The 13,745-nt window shown below is 37.5% G+C and overlaps 1 protein-coding gene across 12 annotated transcripts in view; it reads right to left on the reverse strand.

The window, feature by feature from the left end:
- LDB2 (LIM domain binding 2) overlaps positions 1–13,745 on the reverse strand; it is a 413,802-nt gene that overhangs the window by 357,174 nt on the left and 42,883 nt on the right. The window lies entirely within an intron of this gene.

A 13,745-nucleotide genomic window follows, 5' to 3' on the forward strand; every position in this document is an offset into this window, starting at 1 on the left:
CAAGTGGGCCCCTACAAATGAAAACCAGATGACATTTAAAACAGACCACTTTCAAATTAAATGTCAACTGCATATGATGCAACCTAAAATACCACAAACTCTTAGAACACAAACCTCTTCCCCATTTTCTCCGAGAGAACATCAAGGTCCATGTAGAAGTCATATATTTATTCTAGAAGTCTATAAAGGCATATTGCTGGGTACCTCTTGGGGAGCTCATCTATTTTCATGGCTTTAGCGAGCACATTTTAAGGTTATAATCCTTCCACATACTTTTAAGAGTCACCTTTGTAATTCTACTCCCCATATTATTTTTTACTCATAGTCAACAGACATAAAGAGTAATAAAGCAACTTAAGCCCAGAAACCCAATTGCTGTTTGAGAATTTAAACTTTTGGCTGCCAAATACCTCCAAAGTGAAAATTGAAGTGTTTTCTTGACCTTGAAGGGGCTTGTTCAATGAAAGGGAAAGTCCAGAAAATCTCACAATGGGTGGGACTGAGAATGTCAAAAAGTGAAAGGGAAAAAGAGTAAAGAGAAGCAGAATTAGCAAAAAAAAAATACTTTATGAAATTATCCTTATTGAGTGATTTCATTAATTAAAAAATAAGACCATATTCTAAAAAGTTATTTAAAATATATAAACTAGTTAATTTACATTTATATACTTCAACAAAAATTCTGCTTAAATTTACTTAATATACATATTTATGGAGGCGCTCAGGAGAATTTTGGATGCATACTATCACTGACATTTGAATAAAAGCTTAAAATTTCCAGAAACTTTCACAAACATCATCTCATTTGATATTTTCAGCAGCAGTCTTTGGGCAGTAGACAGTTATCAAGATCTCTGCTTGGAGGGATTATTAAAATCTCTGCTTGGAATCACATTTTAAAAGCCAGAGCCATGAATCTTTTTAAAGGAGGAATTCCACATAGAGGTTAACATGTCAGGTTCTGGAACCAGAACTCCTGGGTTTGAATCCAAGCTCTTCAACTCTCAGTGCCTCAGTTTCCTTCCCAGTGGTAGAGCTATTGTGAGGATTAAATGAGCTAATGTTTTTAAAGCTGGCAAAGCCTAACACAGAGAAAGTTTATAGTAAAGGGAAACTGCCATCATTATGTTTAAACAAAAAAGGAAATACTGTAAAAGGGAAAAGACCCATCTTTTTTTTTTTTTTTTAAAAAAAAAGACATGTTCTTTTAATCCAGTCTTATGGGATATTTGGATTAGGTTGCATGGAGATGTGATCTGCTCAACTGTGGGTTAGAGCTCTGATTGAATTATTTCCATGGAGGTGTGGCCCTGCCCATTTTGGGTAGGTCTTGATTACTTCACTGGACTACTAAAGAGAGCTCAAGAGCCAACACAGATGCTGATGCTTCGAGATGCTGGGAGATGCAGAGAGAAGGACATTTGGAGATGTTAAGCTAAGAGATGCTAAGCCCAGAGATTGCCCCAGAGAAGCTAAGAGAGGACTCCCAGATGCTTAGAGAGAAACACCCTGGGAGAACAAGCAAGAATGAACAGGAGCTGAGAGAGAGGAGCTAAGAGAAACCCAGAGACATTTTGGAGAACGCTATTTTGAAACACAACCCAGGAGCAAAGGACCAGCCTTCCCAGCTGACAGAAGGGTTCTGGATACCATTCACCGGTCTTCAGTGAAGGTATCATCTTGTTGATGCCTTAGTTTGGACACTTTTATGGCTTTAGGTCTGTAAATGTGTAACCCTCTTTATAAAAACCAATCCAATTCTGGTATTTTGCATTCCAGCAGCATGAGCAAACCAGAACATCCAGCATATACAAATCTGTACTCTATAGTGTTTATGTAATATAGCATAAACATTTTTCACTCAAATACCATATTTAATGTTTATATCCAGTAAATTAATTATAATATACGTAATCAGCTCCTTAGCTTTTTAACAGTGAGGTTGTTTCCAAATTTAGTTTATAAATAATGCTGTGATAAATGTCTTCATGAATCTAGCATTTTCTGCATACTGGATTATAACTAAGAATGTATTTTTTACTATATATACTTCTATAGGGCAGAGACCATGCCTGCCTTCTTTACTATTAAGTACCCAGAGACTAGAGACTGACTCAGGAAATATTTGATGGAGGAATGAATGAATGAATGAATGAATGAATGAATGAATGAAACAGATTCTTCTATGTTAAATAGTAAGTATAAATTCATTAAAATATCAATGCTAAGTCCTAAGCTGTATGGATCCTCTCATCCTATATATTATTAAAGGCCTTGGCCATTGATATTCAAAAGGTATCACATTATTATTAAAATTTGTACTACTTTAAAAACTGAGGGGTTCACCTTCCCTAAATAGGAGCAATCAATGGGGATCTAGCAAGCAACAGGTACAGAGGCCAAATCTAAAAACTTTATTCCTCCCCATTTCCTTGGGTGCTCCACTGCAAATTCTTTGGCCAGTGACTAGGAGATCATCCTTTCACTAAAGCTTTATTTACATTTCTGCAGTTCCACGTCTGGAAAAGGAACTTTTAAACTTTATTTCACAAGAACACTGTGGTTTCCTCCTGGCCCTCTATGCAGTAAAGATATTAATGCTTTGTCTGTTATTTTTCTAGTTAGCTTATTTGTATTCTAATTCTGCTTTCTGATGGTGTAATTGGGATACATTCTTGAGGCACAGAAGTTTTCAGTTTTCAAGAAATCAAATTGGTTGATTCTTTGCATTTAAGAAAATATTCCCAGGGACTTTTCTCACCCTGAATCATTTTATTCTGACTTCATAAGACATTGGATCAAAGCACTATTTCCCTGCTCTCATTGCTGAGTTTCTTTACAGCATCAGTGCATTTTTCAAAACCCTAGAAAACATGTCTTCTCCCTGACCTCCGCTGCCTAATGCTTTCTTCCACCAGCATTTGTTTGATTTGAGGCTTGATGCTGTATTAAACATTCAAAGCAAATGGAATGGGGTCTGTGGTTAAAAGATACAAGAGGAAAAATGATATCATGTCATTTTTCTGCTTAATTGTATGTCAAGAGTAAACATCCATAAACAGACACAGCACAATCTACCACTTCCTAGGGAAAGTTCCTTCTGGCTCTTCAAGATTCAATGGTGTGGACAACATCCAGTGCAGGTGTTAAGGCCATGCCCCAGATTAGATGTGTGAATCAGGTGACTTCCTCAGATTTGGGGCCTCACTTTTGCCACACTACACTTACGGGAGTTGTGCAAGGTCAGTGATCTTCATCCTGTGGTCCCTGAAGATATAGAGGGACTTAGGGAAAAGTGGGGCTCAAGTGAACGAGGGGATCTCCACTACCAAGTTTACATATTACACAAATGCTTCACATGAAAAAGCAGCTTTGATACCCACAACCAGCTGACAATCATTGTACTAGGTGCCTCTGCAGTCCCTTCTCAGCTGTCATGCAAAATTTCTGTGGCCGCCCCTTTCCTTTGAGCACTGCCTTTTAGCTCTCTCAGTAACAGCTTTCCCTATCAAAGGAACTCCAGACAGTAATGGGTACGGCCCACTTGTCTCCCTTGCATTCCTTCAACAGGCACAAGGACCTGACACCTATAAGTTAGGTGTTCAATGAATGCTTGTTATGATTGCTAACAGTAGCTATAGTATAAGCTACTTATTTAAAATGAGGTTATCTGGGATCCTACATCCACTATTTCTTTTTCCAGCAATGTTTTGGGACAGCAACAGCTATAGGTAGTAACAATAATGGACTAAGCATGCAGCTAGCTGATTTCCATATATATATATATATATATATATCTCATTTCAAGCCAGGTGGGTGTTTTATTGGTCCTAATTTATAATGAAGAAACCAAGGGCCAGAGAAGTCAAATAGTTTGCCCAAGAGGAGGTAAGCTAGTAAGTAGCAAGGTTGGATTTCAAGGCCAGGTCTGTTGGATCTCAACTCTCATCATTTTCTGCACACCACATTGTCTCCAAGACTTTGGCCCATTCTTGACAACCTTCATATTGCCTAAGTACACCTGCTATGTCGAGCAGCTATTAGTTAACAGATGAAGAACTTCATCTATAATGTGTAAACTCATCAAGATGGCTAACTGGACTTCAATAATAGCTCAATGGTTCCAGATTTTATAAGCAGAAAGCAGAGTATGTTCTATCTCATCTCCCCAGTGCTTTTGATAAGCTGAATGTTCAAACTCTCTAACAGAACTAATTGCATTTTAACTTACTGGAAGTGGGGCTTAAAATTCTATTGATATATATATATTTATGGCCAAAGTAAATGGAAATCAGACTTTTGAAGGATGCTTTGTACCCTCCCTGGTAGTTTGCGAAAGTATTTATAGAGCTATGAAAGCATGGAATATGTAAGTTTTGGAAACATTTATATGTTAAAAATACTGAAAGCAACCATGTGTAAGCATTGCTAAAAGCAGGTAGGAGATGCCACATTTGCAGTTCTAGACTCCCCCGAGCTCTTTATTAAATCTATCATGTATTTACATGAAAATAGTGTTCTCTTTTATATTAAGATGCTAAAGCCAAATCACTTGGATAATGCAAATGAGTCAGCCAAGAATGCTTTGTCATGAAATTCCATCATTTACTCCAATGACTTCTGCGGATCTCTGTTATCAGTCTCTTTATGGCATTGACAGTCATCAAGCTGGTGTTTGTCAAAGTACATTTCCAAGATGTCTAAATAAAACAGATTTTACTTCATACAAAGAGCTGGAGAAAGGCTCCACTCTATTTGGATTTCTCTACTTTTGGAGAATGTATCTATCTTTCTCTTTTCAATTGACCACTCACCCAAAATTTGGATAATCAAGTTTCCAGTGAGTTGGGCTCCAGTTCCTGAAGAATCTCCTATAAAGGTCTTTATAACAAGACAAGGGAGGGAATAATGACATAGCGGGCAGTGAAATATCTTCAAAATAATGGAGACTCAACTGATAATAGGCAAAAGCAAAGCAAAAACAGAAACAAAATTTAACGAATAACACATGTGCTTAAATATTCATCCTCACTAGTAAGCCCCAAAATACAAATGAGAATAACCATGCAAAATAGTTCTTTACTATCAAATCAGTAAATGTTTCTTTTAATGACATCTTTTAATGGAGGCCAGGCGGTGGTCGAATAGCAACTCACATGAACGCTAATAGAATGATCAGTTGCACACCTTGTTGGAAACACACTGGAAATTGGTATGTAGAGCCTCAGAAATGTCCACACTCTGACTGTGTGATGTCCTACGGAGGTTACCCAAATTATGGAAAAAGCCTTAAAATCCAAGATGTTTACCATAGTGATATTAATAGTAACAATCATTAAGAACAACGAAAACTCTGGCAATAAATTAAGCCCTCTTATTGCTGAAACACTTGGCAAGTGTTCTGAAAAATACTATTTAAGAAACCTTTTAAAGTAATATTTTGAAAAGTTTATTATAATGCAAATAAAAAAGCAAAATATAAATGTCTAGTACAAGCACCACCCCTTGTTTAAAAAACAAAATTAGATGAAAGGAGAAACACTGAAAATGAATAAGCCAATTACTTAACTGTCAAAGTCTTTGGGAGGTGAGCTCCTGGGTGGTATTTATTATTTTAATCTACCTAAATTTCTCTATTTTTACATATTCTCTACAATAAGAATACATTACATTGAAACTGGAGAAGGAGGGAATTATAAAACAACCAAAAAAAGAATTATGTAAAGCATCTTGGCAACAAGCCATCACTAAAGGCTTGGCACTTCATTCAAAACCAAGGCTTTAAACACAATTGCACACAAAGCATTTGCACACTCATCTTGGAGAGGCTCATATATACATATTATTATCTAATTAATAACATTATGCCCAAACTGATTTGAAATTTTTGTGTTTTTTTTTAACAATATCAAAAATCTTGGTATTCAAATATTTGGCAAAACTTTCTGCAAAGACAGCAGATGTGTTCCATGTGTTTCCAGAAACACAAGAATGTACACATGGATGAAAGTTATAAGAAGGCAGATACTAGTTTAGCCTGTGGGAGAATTTTTCACCTTCAGAGACCTCCAGCAATGGGGTGGGGATCCTATTAACCCTCTTCAACTTGGACATGATTTTGGCAGAAGCTGCAGGGCCACATACTAGAATGTAGGAGAGGCAATTCCCCCTCCTTCAAATCTCCCCCTAAATTTTCTCCCACATCCATCTGAATAACCCTATCTCAGTATATGTTTTCAATATCCACACAGTTTTGAAGACAAATATTGGAATCTTCTCATTCTTTCAATATCCACATCCAGTCTACCTGCAAAACACACCTGAAATCCACCCCCACTGCCATCCCCGGTCCAAACCAGCATCGCATCTCCCATGGACCACTGGAGGAGCTCCAGACTGGTCCATGCTCTCTTCCCCACTGTAATTAACCCCCCTCACAGCCACCGGAATGATCTGTTTACAGCGCAAATAAGATCATACCACTCTGCTCCTTCCAAAGGCTTCCCAAAGCACCAAGACAACACCCCAAATCAAAACCCCTTTTTTGGTCTAAAAGGACCAACAAAATCTGGCCCTTGACTGCCTCTTTGGTCTAATCTCAAGCCATTTGCTTCAGGCATGTTGACTCCCCCCAACACACACCTACATTCTCTACTTCTGCCTGGGACATTCTCCCTCAAGAGCTCTGCATGGTTGGCTTCTTATTGCACTGAAGTCTCTGATTAAATATCACCTCCTCAGAGAGACCTTGCTGATCGCCCCATCTAAAGTAGCTCCCCAACATATCCTGACCCATCACTCTCTTTTATTTTTTTCTAGCATTTAGATCACAACTTGATATTTTCTCATTTTTTGTAAAATTGGATTTTGTCCAACAGACGCCTCATGAGAGAAGGACCCTGTCAATCTTTGTTCAGTGCTTCAATCTGAATGCCTGACATAAAGCAGGCATCTAATTAATACAGAAGGAATGCATGAATGTTTGGTATACTTTATCATGACCAAATTCCACACAAGGAGTATACAAGGACCCTTTCTAATGAGCCTGCTAACCATTGGAGAGCCTTCTTAGAGAGCTGTGTTTCCTCTTTCATATCCCTCTGGCCCAGTAGAAGGACTAACTCTTTGGGAGACATTGAACAATACAATGACCAATGGAGTCTCAAAGTTATACTTCATGACATGACTATTTCCTGCCTATCAAAAAATAACACATTCTTTGAAGTGTAGCTGTTGAAAAATACCTATCAAGAGTAGATGGGCACTTGCTCCTACTTACCCTCCTATCATCCTGCCTCAGTGGCAGGCACCATCTCTTGACCTTACATCTGGTCCCTCTTCCATTTGATCCCCCCCACTGCAATAGCCAGGCACACAGTGGGCATTTGCATACCGGTGGGTGCCTCTTACAAAGAACAGTTGTGAAAACCAAGCCTTTACCAATGTTCACCAAGAAGGTGAAATCCTTTCTAATTAAGCACACCAAAAATACATGAATGAACTTTGCATCCATCCAAGTACTTCCATAGATGATTTGCTACATAAGTCCTTTTGAGGGCATGCAATGTTTTGGATTGCATTTGGGAGAGTATAAAAGCAGCACTAGAGAGAGTGAAGCCTTCCTGAGCTACTAGAAAAGGTGAGAGTGGAAGGCCCTTTTTGTGAATCTGTTATCAAAGCTGGCACAGAATGAGTGATTTTCCCACACATGGACACACCTATCCAGAGGCAGTGTTAGGTAATGGAAAATTCATAGTCTGAGTTTTCTGATAGGCATACTCAAATCCTAGCTCTCCCACCAACTCACCGTGCTTCCTCAGAAAAGCCATTTAATTTAACTGAGCTTGAATTTCCTCTGTATAAAAAAATTTGATGGTAATATCTACATCATAGAAATATTCAGAAGATTAAGTAAACTTATGCATGGAAAAGCTCCTAAAAGTCTTGGCATCTAGCAGATATTTAATTTATGTTAGCTTATTTCCTTCCTTTCCTGAGCACAGTAGAAGATGTTGTTTTTACTGAAGAGATTCCACAGGATTGAGGATGTCAGGCTTCCCATGTTGCAGACACTTAAACAGTCTAAGTATCAAAAAATCATACCACACCACCAAACAAAATCATCATTTCCCTCATGTCACCACCCCAAGAACAGCCTGTAGAATTATGATCCCTTTAACAAAGTCCTCTTGGGCCTAGCCCAGCTAAGAAGAAAGAGGTCACACAAAATTTCTGGATTGGATGGACAGTAGATGGTGGAAACATCAATTGAAATAGGGACATAGGAGAAAAGTAAGATGATGAGTTCAGTTTGGGACTTGGTGAGCTTCAGGTGGCCATTTAACATCCAAATGGGCAAATTTCAGGTGTTTGGATGTACAGGCCTAAAACTCAGGAGTGTGTTCAGGCCTGGAGATAGATGCTTAGGTAATGATATAGGTGACCCTGGAAACTGCAAAGGAGTGTGCATGTGTGTGTGTGTTTGTGTGTGTGTGTGTGTGTGTGTTGGGGAGCAGGAGATATCACTCAGAGATAGCATGTGGAGGGAGGCAAAAACTTGTTCAGAATGGCTCTCCAAGGGAGCATCATTTTCATCAGGAGGTAGAAGCAATTGTGTGCTGGTTAATGTTTAACAACCACCTCTCAGGGAATTGGTTGTTAAATTCCCACCATAGGCAATGCCGTGCTAACCAACATGACATCAACAACCTCACAAACTTCCTGAAAAAATTAACATTTGGCTCTCAAATGCAGGTCCAAGTTGGTTCCAGCACACCAAGGGGTAATAGAAGGAAAGGATGAAAAGGATGAAGTAAGAAAAAAAAAAAAAAAAAAAAAGGGAAGCAGAAGGAAAAAAGGTAGGAGAATAGTATCATTAAAACCAAGAAACCTGAATTTCTCGGTAGCGATCATCAGAATCACAACAGAAAGGTTCAGTGAGTAACACAAAAACTGTTATTCGGATTTGCAACATGCAGGTCAGGAAGCCTTTGGGAGACAGATTTCAGAGGAGGGTGTGAGGGGGCATCAAGCAAATGGAGAGAAAGTGGAGATGGATTTAGATAACCTTTTCAATTTGCTGGCTTAGGAAGGGCAGGAGGGAATGCCAGGTAAAGGAAGGTGCTATGGGCTGTATTGTGTTCCCCCCAAAAATGTATGTTCAAGTTGTATCCTTTGGCAACTGTGAATGTGACCTTATTTGGAAATAGGGTCCTTCCAGATATAATTAAACAAAGATGAGGTCACACTGAATTAGGGTGGGCTCTCATCCAATGTGACTGGTGACCTCATAAGAAGAAGAAAGACAAAGACACACAGGGCAGAATCTATGTGAAGTTGGAGTTAGAGACTGGAGTTTTGCAGCTACAAGCCATGCAACATCAAGAACGGCCAGCCACCACCAGAAGCTAAGAAGCAGCCAAAAAGAATTCCTCCCCTAGAGCCTTCCGAGTGAGGACGGCCCTGTCAACACCTTGGTTTCAGACTTCTAGCCTCTAGTCGTATGAGAGAATAAATTTCTGTTGTTTGAAGCCACCAGATTTGTGGTTCTTTGTTAGGGCAGCCCCCTAGGAAATGAAGAAAGTGAAGTTTGAGTCTAATCTGGCAGGAATGAACCAGTAAATGGGGAAGAGCATAGCAGCCCCCAAATGATGGAGAACAGCGGCCACCCATGTCCCCGAGAGGAAAGCAGTTCAGCTGGTAAAGAGCATGGCAGGATGCTGGAGAAAGAAAGAGACTTCTGAAAAGCTTTCCTCTACCTACTTTGCTCTTACTATTTCTAGCATTAAAGTAAGTAGTGGTGACCCAGCTTAGCTTCTGAAGTCAAAGAAAGTTGGGATCAATCCTAGTTTTGTCACCTTCTAGCTTTGTGATCTCCGACAAGACTCATTTCTTTAGCTGTAAAATGAAAATAATAATACCCTCACCTCACCAGGTTTTGAGAAGATGCAATTATCTAGAACATGTAAAGGAACATATTAGAGAGCCTGGTAGACAATAGACCCTAATAACTTTTAGTCTCTTTACTCCATCCCTGACCAAGAACATTACGGCATTTAAATAAAATTTCAAGGGTATCCTGTGCTCTGCACTTGACTGGCAAGGAAGGAAATGTTCTTCTGCTGTGTAAGTCATGCAGCTTCAGGCACATGAGGGGATAAACAGGATGGACCTTCCTTCCCCGTCACACATATCTACAGTACAATGAAGTGGTGAGTCTTCATACACATGGGCAGATCTAGGAACTGACACATATAGGGAAATCCATTCATAAAGCACCTGTAGAATCATCTGGATGAAAGATGTTACATGAATATCCATGATCATTGCCAATTTCATGTTCCATTGGTATGAATCATGGAAAGATACAGTATGTAGAACCTCAGAAGATAATACCTAGAAAATTAACTTGCTCCAGCTTTCCCTGATTTGACATTTGTTATATTTAGGATTTTATGAACTCATTTCTTATATGAACTTAATACAAGAGTAATGTTTGTTTTAAATCCCTTAAATGGTTCCTTTGGGGTTGAAAATGTACTTTGTTTAGTTTCCTATGGTAAATAGAAGAAAGAGGTAGTTACAAAGGTGTGGAAATCTATCACTAATACTTAAATCAAACAAACCAACCCTGATATTTTAAGCAACAGTGGTTATGGTACCCTAGATTTCATATAAATATTGAATTAGGTTTATTTATATTAGTTAGCCAGAATTTGGAAAATGGAAAAAGGAAAGGTCACTTTAAGTTTAGTGAAACCTTTGGCCCACATCTCCACATCTCTCTAACAGGATCAGTATAACCAAAAGTCCACTAGCTTCCAAAAAAACACCATTTCTTTTTTCAAATATGCATGTACTATTACTTCTTCCTATTGTATATGTAATAGGAAGGTTTTCTCATACGTTTTGCTATAAGGATTAAGAAGCCATGTTGCAATATTTTTTTTAAAAGTTGTTCATTTTAATTTCTAAACTCCTGAAAATATTATCTTTGCAAAAAATTAAAATACCACAAGTAAATCAAAAGTCATGATTGATATGACTTCCCCTATCACCACCCAAAATAACAATGGTTATCATTTTGGGTGTTTCCTTCCACACATTTATATATATATATATATGTATGTATTTATAAATAGAGGAAATATACCAAACTGTTTTGTGCAGTGGATGGGGAGTTATAAGTAATATATTCTACATTTTCTAAAACACCTTTTTTTACACTTAATAATTTCTGTGGGCCTTTCCATTTTCATCCATTCTATAGCATTCTATGCAATGTAACATGTTATCACATATGGATGTACATAAGTATTTAGCCTTTGCCCTATTAGTGAAAAAGACATGCAATACATGCAAAAAAGATCACTATTCTGAATATATACATCACTTCTAAAAATCAATAAGAAAAAGACAAACAACCTAGTAGAAAAGCAGGCAAAGGATAACAGCCAATTTGCAGAAGAAAGTATTTTTTTTTAAATGTCAACCTCAGTATTATCTAGGGCAGCAGTTTTCAAATGGTCCCCCAAACCATTTCATTGTATACATGAGGTCATTATTACTTTCATAATAATGCTAAAACATTATTTACTTTTATTCTCTGTATTAATATTTGCACTGATGGTGCAAAAGCAATAATGGGGAAAACTGGGGGCTTTAGCACAAATCAAAGCAAGTGCACCAAAATATGGGAGTCATATTGTCACTGCCATGCATTTGCAACTAAAAAGAAAAATTCTTGATGAAGCAGTAACAATTATAAATTGTATTAAATCTCTACTGTTGAGTGCCTGACTTTTTAATATTCTATGCGATAAAATGAAAAGTATGTATGAAATAATTCTGCTGCATACAGGAATATGAAGGCTATCTCCAGGAAATGCACTTGTACAATTGTTGTAAGCTAAACTAGCTATTTATTTCATGGAACACAATTTTTACTTGAAAGAACAACCGAGAAGCTATAGTTATTCAGACTTGCGTATTTGGCAGACTTTTTTCTCAAAAAATGGACAAAATAAACCGAGCACCTCAAGGTAAACAATTGACAGTGTTTGCTGCCGATGGTAAACATAGAGCTTTCAAGCAAAAATGAGATAATGGAAAACTTAGATCAGCCATTGTGAGCTTGATAGCTCCTCTACACTAAAAAACTTTTCTGATGAGATCAGTGATGATATCAGCGAATATGAGTTTTCGATAGTGCATAATGTAACATGTCACAGCTGGAAGATATGCAAAACTCGGTCAACCAATATTTTCTTAATATCCAATGCATGATATTACAAATTCATGAGAGAGCAAATGATCCATTCAAAGTGCAAGATGGACTATCAGGTTTTAATACTGAAGAGTATGAGAAGTTCATTGATATGGTTTCAGATTCCACATTGAACTACTCTTTAGGAAACTACCACTTGTCAACTTTTGGTGTACAATCAAAGAAGAATATCCTCAATTATCTTAAAATGCTATTGCAATAGTTCTCGCACCTCCAACCACAAATATAAGTGAAGCCAATTTTTTTTAACCAAAATAATATATCAATAGATTGGATGCAGAAGAAAATATGAGACTCCATGTATCTTCTAGTAAGCAAACATTAAAGAGATTTTCAAACCTGTAAAACAATGCCAATCTCCTCACTTAATTCCTTATTTGTTTTGGAAAATATAATTTTTTAAATTAAAAAGTTATTATTTATGTCAACATAAAATGGGTTTGTTACTTAAATAAATAGCAATTTTTAAAAATTTCTCAGTCATAATTTCTAATATGGTGAATCTCTATAGCTGTAATCCACAGAAACAAAAACTCTTCAGTGTCCTCAAAATTTTTCAAGATTGTCAGGGGGTCCTCAGTCCAACAACTTTGAAACTGCTGGTTAAAGAGATGCAAATTAAATTTAGATACCATTCTTGATCCATCAGCTTGGTTAAAATTTTCAAAATTAATAATATTAAGTATTGGTGGGGATGCGCAGAAGTAGATATCCCCATATTCTGATTTCTGGAGGGAATATAAATTGTATGTGTATACTCTATGACTCAGTAATTCTTCTCATAATTTTCTTCTCTGGGAAAATGCTTAAGTGACAATAGCAACGACTATGTAATGTTTAATATGTGTCAGGCATTGTCCAATCACTTGACATTAACCCATTGATTTCTCATACAGTCCTATGAGACAAATACCATTATTCTCTCTATTGTATAGATAAAGAAACTAAAGCACAGAGTGGTTGAGTAATAGGCCTAGGGTCATAGGGCTAAAACAGATATTTGCTGCAGCATTATTTGTTATAGCATAATTCTAGAAATAACTTAAATTTTTGGAGATGTTGCACATTTTATCTTTTTCTGATTGGTGTCTTTTCTTATATAGATCCCTCAAACTTAACTGTGTTTCTGCCTTTGCTTCTTTCCCTATTCAAATTTTCCAAAGTACATTTGAAGTCCCACATTGTCCTCAAAGTTTTTGTTGACAATTTCAGCCCATGATGATTCCTGTTCTTCTCAAATCCCATAGCACTTTATCTCTGGTGTTTATATCCTCAATAATCACATGTAAATGTGGAGCGGAGAGGGGGTAGGGTGCAAAACCTTTAACATTTCCTGGCCATGTTTTTCTACCTCCTGGTAGACCAGCAGTTCTTTAAGGATTGGGAATGGATCTTGGGCTCCTTTTAATTTTTCAGTCTGTTGCCCCCTCTACCATCTTCACTGCTACCACCCCATCCA

Source organism: Choloepus didactylus, chromosome 3, assembly GCF_015220235.1.
Source record: "Choloepus didactylus isolate mChoDid1 chromosome 3, mChoDid1.pri, whole genome shotgun sequence".
NCBI lineage: Eukaryota > Metazoa > Chordata > Mammalia > Pilosa > Megalonychidae > Choloepus > Choloepus didactylus.